The sequence below is a fragment of the Diadema antillarum genome, unplaced genomic scaffold (assembly GCF_040938485.1).
Source record: "Diadema antillarum isolate AM-2024a unplaced genomic scaffold, OU_Dant_1.0 seq00001417_RagTag, whole genome shotgun sequence".
Lineage (NCBI taxonomy): Eukaryota > Metazoa > Echinodermata > Echinoidea > Diadematoida > Diadematidae > Diadema > Diadema antillarum.
This window is the reverse complement of record NW_027272169.1, coordinates 1-15,556: the sequence shown is the minus strand read 5'-3', so window position 1 is coordinate 15,556 and position 15,556 is coordinate 1. Positions and strand designations below refer to the sequence as shown.

General features: G+C 37.7%; 1 long non-coding RNA gene across 1 annotated transcript; it reads right to left on the bottom strand.

Annotated features, from left to right (window-relative positions):
• Positions 1 to 11,876: 11,876 nt before the first annotated feature.
• Positions 11,877 to 15,155, bottom strand: LOC139709241 (uncharacterized). The gene is made up of 3 exons (XR_011709394.1): positions 15,024 to 15,155; positions 13,168 to 13,275; positions 11,877 to 11,926 (listed from the first exon to the last, which is right to left on the bottom strand). It is a non-coding gene; the product is annotated as an uncharacterized lncRNA (long non-coding RNA).
• Between the last annotated feature and the right edge of the window lie 401 nt (positions 15,156 to 15,556).

The window sequence follows — 15,556 nt, the reverse complement described above, 5'->3', positions numbered from 1 at the left end:
ATTATACTTGCACTTAAAACCCACAAGCGTTAACACATACATGCACACACACATACACACACACACACACACACACACACACACACACACAATTTTAATGGTATTCATGGTTTGGATACTATTGTTGCTGAAAAGTAGGCAAAGAGATCTGTCAGTTGCCAATAGCTGTAATTTTTGCAATTCACATGAGGGAGTGTGTATTACAATGTACTATAGGTAGAAGTTTTAAATCCATATCTGTGCAAAAGAAAAAAAAAAAATAAGTAAATTAATTAAAAAATAAATGTCCAATTCCCCTCCCCCCCCCCCCCCAACATCAACTAAACCTCCATGAGAAATAAAGTATGCAGCTCCACATGACATCAAGCATATTCAAAGTACATATGTACACTGTATTGGGGTGTGTGCTTGCATGGATTAATGAGTCATAGGCTGTTTTTGAACTCCTTTTCTCGGCAGAAACAGGTTATCCAAACAGCTTTCAAGGAATTTCTACGAGTTGATAAACGCAAAGCTGTTTTGAAAGCCCTTTAAGAAAGCCTTTTACGAAAGGGTGCGTTTATCAACTCTCCTTTCTCGGCAGAAACAGGTTATCCAAACAGCTTTCAAGGAATTTTCACGAGTTGATAAACGCAAAGCTGTTTTGAAAGCCCTTTAGGAAAGCCTTTTCGAAAGCCCCAAATTTGTGACGATCCAAACAGGTTTCCTAAACAGGTTATCAGAAACCTGTTTGTAAAAGCCTTTCGAAGTTGATAAACGCAAAGCTGTTTTGAAAGCCCTTTAGGTCGCCCTATTGCGGTTACGCAACCATGCGTGTCCGGTTTCTGAAAAGACGTGCGCCACGTAAAGTGCACACGAGTACGTGTACACAGGTATATACATACAGGTGTGTGTAATGCCTGCATATGCTTGGAACAAGGAGGTGTTTCTTTCACCAACAAGGTTTGAGATATAGAGTAACAACAGTCTCATTCCCTTTGATCCCACGTCTAATGCCGCTACTCAGAAATATTTGAAGTATGTGCTAAACTGGAGCTGCCTTACAGATAGGAAGACAATTGATTCATGTGGCATTGTATCATGACTCCGTCACTCTCAAAGGAAGATATGTCTTTATGATGGTAATTGCTTTTCGCCGTCCCTTCTTAGAAAACAAGCGGCACATTAATAGTACAGGCAGTCAGGGCTTTGGAAAGGGCTCTCGAAAGGGCTATGGAAAGGGCTTTCAAAAGGGCTATCGAAAGGGCTATCGAAAGCTGTTTAAACAGGGGAAAGTTGATAAACGCACCCGACGAAAACAAGCAGCACATTAATAGTACAGGGAGTGGACAGGGCTTTCGAAAGGGCTATCGAAAGGGCTTTCGAAAGTCGTTCAAACAGGGGAAAGTTGATAAACGCAGCCATAGACACATATGACAGCCAAAACCAACAGATGTAAAGCAAAAATTTCTATCAATTTTATTGATCTAAATTCCACATCAAAACACAGAAGATTCCCTAGAAAATAATACAGTCGTATATTTTCTCATTACAAATGCATAATCTTGCAACAGTCCATGTACAGCCTAAACAGTCCAACTAGCATTATGTAACAAAAATGTGAATAAAAACTCCATACTTTTTAGCAATTATTGTCAGAACTCATGACTTGAGTGGAGAAATTAAAAGGAACGAACGGACAATGTCGGCACGTGTCCAGTGGAGAAATTACACCCTACACAGTGTCCCTCGAAAATCAAAGGACTGGAGTACATAATATTAAAACAATAGATGTTCCAAGCGAAAACTTTCTGAAAGTGACAGAAAAGAATGTCAAATGTCAGATGCAAGATACAATACTAGTATCAGAAAATGTCTACATGGCTTCAAAAATATAACCTCTTTGCCTCTAGCTATTCCAACATGAAGATGAATTCTGATTTGAGAATTTTCAGACTGCCTATGTGCACCCAGTCTTGAATTTTTGTTCTACCTGTTTCTCTGTCTCATTTTAGAATGAGATTTCCAACAAATGTACATCAGAAATTCTCAATCTTGTCACATCTATATTAGGTATGTTACGTATATAATATATATATATATTTATATTATGTACAACTCCCATGTGCATCTTTGGGTTACACAAAAGCTGACCTTGCATTATGTGAGGCTGATAGGACAGCAGCTAAATTTTTTTTTGCATGTGAAGTATTCAATATCTAACCATTAAGAAAAAATGAAAATAGAGTGCAGTAGAGGTGAATTTAGACAAATGGCCTGGGTTTATCATTCAAAACGCAGATTTGTTTTACTTGTTCATTGTAAAAAGCTTACAGGGAATGAAAGCAAAACAAAACTAAACAAAGAAAATGAGTTCTGTGACACATCTCTGACAACAAATCCAACCATTTTCTGACTTTCAATGCCTACTGTAAAACGAGGAATGTTCGCGTGCATTTTAATTTCGCGAATTTCGCGAGGGCCAAGATTCGCGAAATTAAAATGCATGTGAAATTTCTTCTCTACACTATATGCATTGAATGCTAGTGGCAATTCGTGAAAATTTCTTGCCGCGAAAAAGGCCGTCGGCTCCAATTCGCAAAAAATTTTGTGCCGCGAATATATCATGTTTTACAGTATTTACCAAGGCTTGAAATTATTGTCTTGCCTGTTGTTTATTCTATTAAATTTAAATACACATTAATTGCGTGGGCAAAACTTGGCCTCAGCAAGTGCCTCTAAATCTCCCTTATACATTTCATTTAAAGAAAAAATGGTCAGTAGTGGAGACATCACAAAGCTCATGTTGCACCATGTGTTTGTATTTTCAACATAACAATCTCAACAAAATACATACATACACATTGTACATGTATATCACCTATAGAAAAAGAAAAAAGAGGTTATTTTTCCAGAACTACTCTGAGTGTATATAATGCAAGCTGTTTTCTATATCTTTATGTACAAAAATATACCTTGAACAGCTGCTTTGCCAGCAATGCCAATTAACAAGAGAGAATGGATGAAGAAAGTTGACCAAGTTCAACTCCATACTGAGCTGAATCTTCACATGTGGACCATGCAGCCAAAGCTGGACAGCTGCAGTCCAGTAAGACTGGATGCTAGTGCTGTCCATCTTGAAGTGAACAAATACATGAACAAGACTGCCAACCATGAATGAAAGTTTGGAGTGAGGAAGGGGAAGGGGAGGGAGATGGTGTGAAAGGGGAGAGAGATGGTGTGAAAGGGGTCGCCCCCCCCCCTTTTTTTTTTGCAAGGTAGAAAATTTTGACAATACAGGGTATTACATAAGGTGCAATCTGGTGAAGAAGTGAATGGTCATGAATTCATCATTGTACACGTAAGAAGGTATGCCTACAGGAAAATCTTGAAATTTCGGCTTCAGTGTATCAAACATTTAAAACATCACAGATTTGGGAAAGTTTCTCTTATTTTCTAATTTTGAGTTCAGCATGAGAATTCTAGGTTTTTATCAGAGTGAGACAGCTAGGATTAGGTAAATTGTGCAAGTCTCTCACTGATGGCATTCATTCATAGTTGGAAGCCCTGTGAATATGGTGACACATACCACAGAATAGGGGTCTTAACCCGTTGAGGACGAGTGCCAAGTATATACTTGGGCAAGTGTCTATGGGAAATGTGTGTTGTAGCAAAATCAAACCGTCCTCAATGGGATAAACAATCATGTACATCACATGTGTCTTTAAAATATGGATCCCAATCTTCACAAACTGAAGTTGCGGCAGTTTCAACTGAAAAACTGCTGCTGAGCTTATCAATCCCCTCGTAATACATGTACATAATAATCAACACTTATCAATGTACAAACCACACTTATCTATGCTCAGGGATACATGTGCTGTGGCAGGGTTTGAACCCCAGTCCGTATCGCTAAAAGCATAGCACATGAACCACTAGACCCATAATCACACCTTATTCCTTTCTGCACAGCAAATCACTCTGCTGACCGATGGTAGTGATCAGTGACCTTTGCTGCTATTAGGCTACCTCAACCTCTTGACAAGAACAGTAATTTCTTCTCCATAAAATCAAGAGTTTGCACACAAAATGGGCTTTGCACCATTTTCAAAAAGTCAATCATCACACAGAGCAACATAAAAACTTTCAAGTGATACCTGATTTGTGACACATAATGGTATATTCTGAAGTTACTATTAAAATGTCTCAGATTTTCTTAGTATTCTCCCTATTTTTTGTAACTTTAATCACAAAATATGATATCTCAACTTTTAGAAGAATGGAGAGAAGTCATTTTGCGTTCAAACTTTTCAAATTGTGTTTTAAAAGCGCATGAGAGAGATACGTACGACTCCATGAGAATGATAACCAGTCCCAGAAAAAGAATTCCAGTATAAAGCCTTCTCGGCAGAGTGAGTGGTCAGTCTTACGGACAGTGAACTCTACCAAACACTTTGTCCCTTCTACAGTGTGCAATGTACCATAACAGAATCAAGCAACATTCATTTAGATTGGAGTTGATTACCTGGTATTAAACATGGAAGCACGTCCTAAACATTGAATTATGTTGCTTGGCGACAAGAAGAAAGAAAACTTTCAAAAAATCTAGGGCAGCCAACACACCTCCATTTATACATGATGCATCTATTCTAAGCGTACATGAACTTTCCTGTATCTTGTTATATAACTCTTTGCGTAATACAGGTCTATTGAGTCTAGCATTTATATTGCACATTAATTTCTATTTCTGTGTACCGTATAAGCTGTTATTTTCGTACATAGATAATTTCACAAATGCGGTCACAGTTATTTTTCCGAGATGTTGTTTTTGCTAACTGATGTACTGACGCTATGGTAAATGCATTATTACCCTCGCACAAAGCGACATTTTCGCATGTTGTTAAATTTGCAATCCTACTGTGGTTCACGAAATTCACAAAAAATAACAGCTTATACAGTATGGATCGATTCTTCACAGTGGGATGTGATGCCAAGTATAATAGACACAGACCCTTTGGGGAGAATTTGCTCAAAGTAGTTAGCATGAACAGCATATCAGCAAATGTGAGACCGAGTAGAATAGGGATTACCACATCAAAACTGAATGAAACAAAGTAAAGGAAACGGAAAACAAAACCAAAACCAAAACATGACAACTAGCTGTAACCATAACAATCAGCAAGTCATCCAAACATGTTGTGTCATGACATTTGCTCCTACAAACAACAGTTGCTTCAGTCTTATATCCTCCAAGGACTTGCTGTAAGGGTTAGGGTTGTGATAGAGTTTTTTTGGTATGGTTTGATGTGAGGATTGGGATTATGGTTAGGTTTAAATATTTGTAGGTAGAATTTCTGTTTGGCTTTATAGCGTGAAGATATTCCGTAGGAGTACTTGTCGCAGGAGCACATGTCATGGAACCAAATGTGGTGCTACATGTTCATTATAGGAACCTTAAAAAAAATCATAATAAGTAGCTGAAAGTCATAGTACACAGCATTTAACTTGGGAACATTGAATATCTTGTCATACTACAGCCAAAATGTCATAAATGCAATGACAGGGACAAGTTTTAATGCACAGAGTCCACCCAATATCTATCAATCCATGCTATGGACACTATACTCTACCAAAAGTTAACCAATAAAAAATATAGAGATAAGAGAACATGATTCCTTAGTATGAAATAGCTTGTTATGATTTTTCATAATTTCCTCCTTAATTGTTTTGTCTTGTTTTTGTTTTGTTTTTGTTCACAAGATTAAAGATTTCCTAGAAGTTGATATCATTGCAATGTCATGTGGGGGGGGGGGGGGGGAGGAATTTTGGGTCCTGTTACAGCGCTGAATTAGATGACCTCCTGACAAACAAACTTTTCAGAACTAGCATAAAACTCGTCTAATATCTCCCAAACCTTTCATTCACCTGCTGCAAAAATACTGCCACTTTTATATAAAAAAAATAAAATAAAAAATAACATACAAAGAATAAACATTGAATACAAAAGTTTCTCCTTCAGGTGCATATCCTGCCATTAAATTTATGTTTGACTATTGCACTGGAACGCACAATGTCATAGATTTCAGACCCTTGGCACCCAGAATATTTCTTGCAGTGTTGACCTCTAGTCCCAAAAGAAGGCAGCAAGTTTCACGTTTCAATTGCAGACTAATTTACGCGGAAAGATAACACAGGGATGACAAAAAACAGGCAAAGCAACACACACTATAATGAAAACATGCAAACACATACACTTGCATGCATGTGCTGTCACTGGCGGCTTGGTGAGTTTCAGGAAAGGGGATTGAGCCCCTGACGGTCTAGTTACTGGAGGGTTACACTCGAATGTTTGTTGTATGGATGTGAGGTACTAGCAAAGATAACATCTGTGAACAAGGACCAACTCTTTCTACTATAGAACAGTTTAAGGAGTGCTTGCAAGCTCTCCTTGACCTAAAATTCCAGTATCATCGAGTCAAGTACACTTTTTGTATTACACACTGCCACAAACATTTTTTTGTGTCTGCCCCACACAAGAAAATGTATAACTATATAATGTACTGCATACGCCATATATTTCGCGAGTCTAAATTTTCGCTAATCAGTAATTCCCGAACAATTTCCCTGGTGACTGAATTCTCGATTGTAGAGTCCTGCACTGAACGGAGAAATTTACATGCGTATGTCATCAACATCGGGTTAAGAGTCAATATTTTTGCGTGTTTTTAATTTCGCAATAGCACCCGACCATGAAATTCGCAAAATATTGGGCGTATACAGAACCTATCTTCACCATATCAGCATCTTATGCCATAACCTCAATCCTAAAGCTTGAAAGACAAGCTCTCAGTGCCATCATTAAAAAAGAAGAGTATCATTCTTTACCAAAGATGTGATTAATTCAGTGGTGCCTTACAATGTAAACTGAAATCCACACTTCAATGTTTACAGCAGTTTAATTTTGTTTGTTATTTTTCATTTCTCAAAAATTTTAAGCCAACATTTTAATGTTATCATTATATTACAGGAGTCCCTCAGTTTTTGTCATTTGTCTCAAAATAATTTAATGTTTTTTTGAAGTTTCAACATGTAACAATCTAGAACAGATTTTATAGAGAGGCCCCCCAAAGTTATAACCAAGGCATCAGCTGATTTCTGTTTAACGGCAAGATGAAAAGTTACAACTGAGATCTGATAAATTATTTCCAAGTATATAAATATTTTTTTGTCTTGTCTTGTCTTGCAATAAGTACTAGTCTATTGTTTGTGACTTGCATTTTTCATAAGAAAGATTTGTGAGAAGTCCACAAGGACCTAACAAAAAAGCAACAACAAATTTGACACGACAAAGGGTATGTCATTTATTTTATATTTCTGCTATATGAATACCAAATAAAAATGAGGTTTGCAAAAAAAAAAACAACAACAACAAACAAAAAAAAAAAAAAATAAAACAAAAACAAAAGGAAACTGTATACTGTGCACTGCAACAAGATTGTTAACCTTTTGTCTGGTTTTGTTCCGTTTTTCGTCTGAAACTGACGTTTTGTGAATCTTTGAGCTTCCACTACTTAACAATACTGCTGAACAGCTTTCCTTCCTGTCATTTGGCATGCATTTAGGTTTTCACACCAACAAAAGGACAAATTCGATAATGAGTTCAACAATCCCTAATCATGTCAAACCTTGACCAAATGAAAGAGTCATGCATTACTGTATGTCAACCATGCAGTGCTTGTATCATTTTGTACAAGTGAACTTAAGACACCAACTCAAAGGTTTATACAGGGAAGGGCAAATTCTTGGGTTCTAATGGACCCAAACCCAACAGCTGCATTTCCAAACTGAGCTACAACACAAAGCATACACACAGAAATAAAAAGAATCAGATAGGGTTTTTACTCCCTATCGATTCTATGTCCTCACATGATTAAGAAATTAAAGTGAAAAGAAAAAAATCCTGATTCAAGCTACAACAATGTCTTGCCCTTCAAGACTTTTTCGACAAATTACAGCACGAATCAGGCTAACTGCTGCTTAACTTGTTCTGACTGAAAAGGAAATACAAGGCTAACCTCAAGCAAGCATATTATACAAAAAAAAGACAAAACATTCTGAATATAGACAGCGCTACCTAGCGATGTACACTTTTAATACAGTAATGTGAGGTGGTGTCAACACATCGAAATAATTTCTGCCAAAAAGGAAACTCTTCACGATGATCAAACTCCCCTGTTACACACACAATCAAAGTGTTTGTATGCAGGAGAAATGAACCATATTTCTCGTAATCACTCAAGGCCAGTCTCTTTCGAATGACTGCAAAATGTTGTCTTACACAGACATTGGCTCAATGATTTGTTATATCATTCCAGCACTGTTGACCTTGTTGCACATTCCATCTTGTCATTTGAGCCATTTCATCTATGCAGCTAGCTTGGCTGCCTTTCAAATCCAACATCGTGTTAGCCAGGCTTCAAGACTTTTACACATTTCTCCACAGCACCCTGGCTGATAGGACTGCACAGGAACTCCATGAGCATTGGGTATTCCATAACTGTGTGGTCTGTGACCAAGACTACCTGCTAGCCGCTAGCTTCAAAGTACTGTAACCCTTTCAAATCCATGATCACAAAATGCCATTGATATCATGTATTAACAGGATGTCAATGATAATGAGGGAGTTACTTTGTATGCTGACTCATCTGCAGGCAAGCCTTATAACCGTGAAGATTAAAGCGATACAGGCAGACATTTCGCAAGGCAAACTTAATAACTCAGATGCTTTTCACAGTTCTATTGACAAATGCTCTGCCACCATACATGTAGCCTTTATTCTCCTATTACTTTCAAAAAATAATGGACATACAGCATCGGATGAACAGATTGCAGGGTGCCAGATTTTTATAGATGACAGCAAAATACATATGATGATGTCAATATCTAACTCAGTCATGCTTTGTAACGGACACCGCAATGGACCTGTTGTCACAGGTGAGGCGTGCAGTAGCATGCAAGTCGAAAAACTCGCCAAGCAAGAGAAAGCGTGAAGCGGTGGAGCAGACAGCGGTCACTACGACGTCGCACACTGGGCGGTGGGAAGATCCTCAGAGTCCGTAGAGTCTGTGTCGCTGTCGCTGTCCAGTTCGCCAGCCTCTCTTGCCTGCACGAGAAAAATAGATCAAAACTTACATAGATCTGACAGAAAGAGGTTTGTGAGATCTTTCTTCTTTATCAAAAGACACATATTTGTAGGACATAAATCTTTCTTCTGTTTCCTCTGTGTTTGTTTGCTTGTTTGTTTTTAGTACATGGGGTAACCACACCATTGAATATCACTAATATTACGCACACAGTCAATGCACTTGATATATGACTGCACACACAGAGCGTGCGGTCATCCAAATCGTAATATATGGCAGAGGTTAGCATATTGTTGTTTTTAACACACGTATCTACGGGGAAAATGTAAATTCAAGGATCATGAAATGACAAGACTCAATAAAAGTGATATTGAAGTTAGGATCTACCCAAAAATTACACCAAATTAGAAACTGAGAATTTCACAATACACTGTATGTACAACGGAATGTCTACTATCTAAATTATCTGAAAATCTCAAAAGAAAAAAAAAAATTACCAAAAATCTGGATCACCCTAAACCATGAGGTACACGTAGTCTTTCCATAATCTACAGAATTAGTGGAAGACACCACATAGTGATAACTTTTTGTGAATACCGTATCACATAAAGGTCTGGTATTCATACTGATCAACATTGTACATTTTGCAGACTCATGATATAGGTGTGTAGGATAGTTTGTGTTGCCAATTTTGTTAAATATGAAACCATACTGTCTATGGGGATCGGCCTAGAAAGGTCAATGGCCTATCGCTGCTCCCCTCCACACTCGCCAATCATCCTGAGTCACAAAATTTGATTTTCATATGCATCATCATGGTAATGATTGTTTGTTGTTGTTGCTGCTTTTTTTTGTATGCACAATTTGTAATGCTTACATGAAATTACATTTATTTGTTTTCTTTCTTTTTTTATGAGATGTGGAAAATAAAACTTGACTCTTGAAACTTGAAACTTGATCTGTCACAGCCAGTGGAGGTTCATGTACCGTACCTGACGTCTAGCCCTGTGCCTCAGGTGAGCCATCAGGAACCTCAGCATGGCGTTGTCCTCAAACTCCGGTCCTCGCAGTCTCTCCTCCTCCCTCTCCCTGCGATTCGTCATCATCACCTGTAGAGGGCAGTGTTCATGGGCGTAAACAGAGATTCATGTTTTGGTTCGGATGTTCTGAAGTTGCCCAAGGCAGTGCTCAAGCTCGCCTGACACAGAAACATGTTGTGTCTGCACATTTGTTCCTCTTATAATATACTTATACTTTTAATTATACGAAATAGGCTCAGCAGCAAATCAAATACTCCTCTTCTCTAGGACCGTGCCATTATAATTAGCCCCAGCATTTTAGCAAGAACACACTGCTCAATTTGGGTTAAAAAGGGCATCAAGAGTTAATATCTTCACCCAAATTCCTCTGTATCCAGGTGAGAACAAATGTCTGTTGAGAACATCTTTGAGATTTGAACATATTTTGAACACTTCGCTTTGCAAATTTTTGTAGGAGAGTAGAATGTAAGCATTCATATCCTCTAGAAGCACAGCTAGCTTTCATTGGTATCATGACACAAATGTACAGTCATGGCATGATTATATGTGAAATAATGTAGACTCATGTCTGAACAATGTAAAAACAAACTGGCAATAAAAAAACACAAAAAAGTGTTGCTAACATGTCTGCCTTGCAAGCAAGAGCTCATGTCTGTCAGATAGCAAGTTCAATTCAATAACAATGTCTCAGTGAACCAGAATACAAGATTGTAGCAACAAGATGTTTCTTGCCACATTAGTTTCTTCAAACTCCAGGGAGAAGCAAGTTTCAAAATACTGTATCTCGTGTGGTTTTAAACCGTTTTTTTTTTTTTGGTACACTTTAATACTGTATAAAGATTAACTTGCACAAGAGATTAAAAGTGGGATGGCATGAACAGAATGACGTGCACATAGTTTTGCTTTGTTTTTGTTTATTCTGTCTGTGATTTCACATTTGAGAGTCACAACTCAATACAGGAAAAATACCACTCCACACTTTTCCCTTGCAGAAAGGAGGATGAGAGCCCAGTGAATGTGTTTATCAGTTTTTGAGACACAAGTGACAGATACTATACCCTTGTGGATTACCCTAGATTACTGGAAAAGTGAAAAGATCTAGTTAAATAATAATCATTTCTGGTCAGTTTTTCTGTTCGCGTTTGTTACATAATCAAAACGCTGCATCACTTCGGTGATCCCTCGCATTTATCCCTAAGTTGAATTATCCTTCGGGTTTATGCCAGGTTCAAGTGTGTACGTGTGTGTCACACACACACACTGCCATAGCTTCTGACCATTCGAGCATTGAGAATTTAGGGTTTCTGGGACAAACACTGAATTAGGGCTTTCTATAGCTCAGTCTGTAGAGCACTGGGCTAGCATCCGGAGGTCTCAGGTTCAAATCCTGATGGAATCCCTTTTCCTTTGCTCAATTTTCCACTAATAAAAGATCTAATTGTATCAACAATGGTATTATGCCATGTGTGTCAAATAAAAGACAAAAAGGTACAACTGTATATGTCTCACTAACCTTCTTGAGACCATCAAGTTCCGTTGGCTGCTTGGCTGTAGGTAGCCACACCTTCACCTCATGGTCCAGCCCACTGGTTGCCAGGCAAGCCACTGAGGGGTGTGGCTCTAAGCAGTTGACCACGCCCCCTACGTCGCCCTGCATGTACTGGAGCACCTTCTCACTCTCCTTCTCCCACAGGAAGATGTTGCCACAGTCGCTGCCGGATACGATGAACTCACTCTTGGGACCGTAGAAGTTCACACCCTTGACTACACACGCAAATACACACACAGAGAACATGATGGATGATACATGACCGCGCCAAAAGATGAAATATTGATGATACATAACTAAATGCACAAATACATACTGACAAATAATGAATGACTATTAAAGGACAAGTTCACCTTCATAAACATAAGGATTGAGAGAATGTAGCAATATTAGTAGAACACATCATTGAAAGCTTGAGGAAAATCGGACAATCCGTTCAAAAGTTATGAATTTTTGAAGTTTTTGTGCAGTAACCGCTGGATGAGAAGACTACTGCAGTGTGTGAATAACTTAGATGTCACATGCGTACAACAATATAAGGAAAATATAAAGAGAATTTCACAAAATTTCATCTTTTGAAAAAAGTACACATTCGTCCGACTTGTTACCGACAAATGTTATGGGTAATATTATTCCCCCTGCCTTTAGAAAGAGGCAAGTCAAGTGCTCTTTTATTATGCGAAAAAAGTGAAAAATATGTTGAATTTTCTTTACATTTTCTTTAAACTGTTGTACGCATATGACTCACAAGTTGTAGTAGTCTCCTCATCCAGCGGTTCCAACACAAAAATTTTAAAAATTCATAACTTTTGCATCGATTGTCCAATTTTCCTCAAACTTGCACTGATGTGTTCTACTAATATTGTTGCATTCTCTCAATCTTTATGTTTATGAAGGTGAACTTGTCCTTTAAAAGTAGATCATGAAATACCAAAGCACAAATAAGCAAACAGATTCAGGAACTGGTTTATGAATGCACAAAATCAATTTGAATGAATAAATGAATAGATAAATGAAAAATAGAAGAATAAATTAGCTAGACTGAGTCAATACAACAACAGCAACTTATGTCTCATTTCTGATGTGATTTACTGCTACCGTACCTCATTGTAAATACGCATGTCTTTGTGGCTTTCTTTTTCCATACTTTCACTGTGTTCTGCCACACTTTTTGGGAAACAGCAAGTATGTACTTTTAGTTAGAGTTCTTTATAGTAGATTTTCATGATATAGGTTAGCTTCAACATGCATAAAAAATAAGGAACTACAAAGATGAATATGGAACGGATGAGCATCAAACTGCAGTAAAAGCTGTTATTTGGTGTACAGATATTTTTTTATGAATGAGGTCAAAGCCATTTTTGCAAATTGTCAAAGTTGCTGCCCAACAGTAATTTGTGACATTGGTATGAACTAAATCCTTGAAATATTACAGCTTTGACTGATTCACACCTACCTGTAGCGTTATTGCGGTGTCCCTTGTAGGAGTGGATGAAGTCAGCTCCGTCGCTATGGGAACTGTCAAACAGGTAGATGTCTTCATCGTTGTAGCTGGCAAGGATTTCTGGGAGGTGGAAGAAGGAACAGAAGTAGTAAAATGGAGGAATGAATTCTTTCAGATAATACTGAAACAACCTGAAGAATTGACTTTTTAATATGTTATAACCACATCATACAGTATGTGACCCTGCACCTCAAAACAAACAAAAAGTCGCCAGACATGAATTTTTAGTTAAGACCATATTCTGAAAGAGCAGACTTTAAGCTTTAAAATGATGTATAACTCAAATCAAATGGACTCTCCTAACCTATTTAATTATTGGAAAGAAAGCACAAACTCAGGAAAAGTGTGAACTGAGAAAAGAGGCTCTGAAGTACAGTGTCTATTCAAGCGCTTAATCTTTACCAAACTGTGCTGGCTGTGCGGTGAATGGGACAAAAAACAGGAAGTAAACCACCACAGTAACAACAATGAAGGAATTATCTGATTAAACTGAAATTAAGCATGCCTCATTAACACATTCTGCCCATAATTGATGCCACCTTTCAAAGCAGTAGCAATATCCTTTCAAAAGTTATTAGAGTTGAAAGTGAAGAGTGTGGAAAAGGTTTTTCAGAAAAGAAAAAAGGGATTCTAAAGACACACCAAATCACACTATTCTACCAAAAATGTTGGACATAAACTGCTAAAAAAACACACTTTCCTGCCCGTTTTATGATACAAAATTTTAGCATAATGTAAAAGAAGACCCGCTCTTTCAGAAAATATGAAAAAGTCAAGTTCGGCTAGGTTGACCCATTTCACTTATTTTCAGTCCTCACGCAAAATCAGTGTGTGCGACTTTATGTTTGGTTTGAGGTGCACGGTCACATATGCTCTATTGCTACTTCTGTTTGTACCCTCATGCCCAAAGAGGACTTTGATAGAACTATAAATGCAAATAAACTGTCAGAAAGTTTCCAAGGCTAATTAGTATCTCTTTTATTTTAGTCACATGGTACAAGGTTGTCATCAGGAAGGAAATTGAAAGTCCTACTCTCACTCTCTCCCTCTATTAAAAGTAGCATTAAAGGGATAGTACAGTATTGGTGGAGATGAGAATTGGGCTTTTATCTTTTTGCGAGATACCAAGAAAACACTTATGATATAGTACAGAGCATACCATTTTAAGAGGAATTCAAAGTAAAACAAAGCAATTGTAATAAAGTGTGTGTCCCACACTTTATTAGAATCGCTCTTTTTTGGATATCTCAGCCATTTCAAAACCAATTTTAATGAAATAAACGTTGAATTCCTCATAGAATTACTTGCTCTTTCATATTTCATAAAAGGTTTCTCATTATCTCACCAAAAAATGTTAGAAACCTGAAATTAGGTCTCAACCAAAACTGTACAATCCCTTTAACCATAATTTGCAAAATATCAAGGGACATAAGAAGACAATCAAATATAACTTGAATCAAATACTGTGTGATTTGAACATAATGCAACATCTTTCAGATTTGCTATGAAGTGTTATCTAAAAATGACAAAAAATGGCCTGCACATATCAAAATAACATGGGGAAAATCAAAGAACAGTTCTGTTGAACTTGATGGCAGCACGAGCTAACAGTGAATCATTTTTCTGTGTTTTAGCATGGTATGATACCACCTTTCAATATGAGACTGCACTGTACTTAGGAGGGTTTGCCAAAGATCTAGAGGCCAAGTATTCTATGGACACAAGAAAGTGTGTGTGTGTGTGTGTGTGGGGGGGGGGGGGGGGGGGGGGACGGATGGATTGAATGCATGGACAATAGGTGATCTTACCCTGGCCATTGTATGAGTAGACACAGCATGTCACATTGGCCTTCAGTCGCTCATTGTCGACAAGGTGATGCGGACAAAACTTCTTCACTACATCACTCTCTGAACCATCCGTGATCTTCCGTTTGTCGTAGACTCTGAGGGAAGTAAAAACAATATCATTATCGAATAACTGTCAACTAAACCCCTGCTGCACTCTCTTAGCCAATTGGCATAACTCTGGAGAGTTTCCTTCCATATCTGGAAACTAGTAAAGTGTCATTGAATAAAATTATCTAATCACCCTAATCCCTATTGTGTCACCATGTCTTTCCTGTTGGACTACTTAAGGCTCAAAGCTATACCTGAGTGAGCTTGCTATTAAACTTTACAACTAAGTCAAGTTTAGATAGATTAGGCCTACTGCATGCTGATAAAAAAGGTTGGCAAGCCAATCTAAATGCCTTGACAAATAAAGAGGAACTAGATTTAGAGACAGAAAATGATCAAGATGACAGAGAGATACATCATTCGTTGTAGGTTATATACATATACTA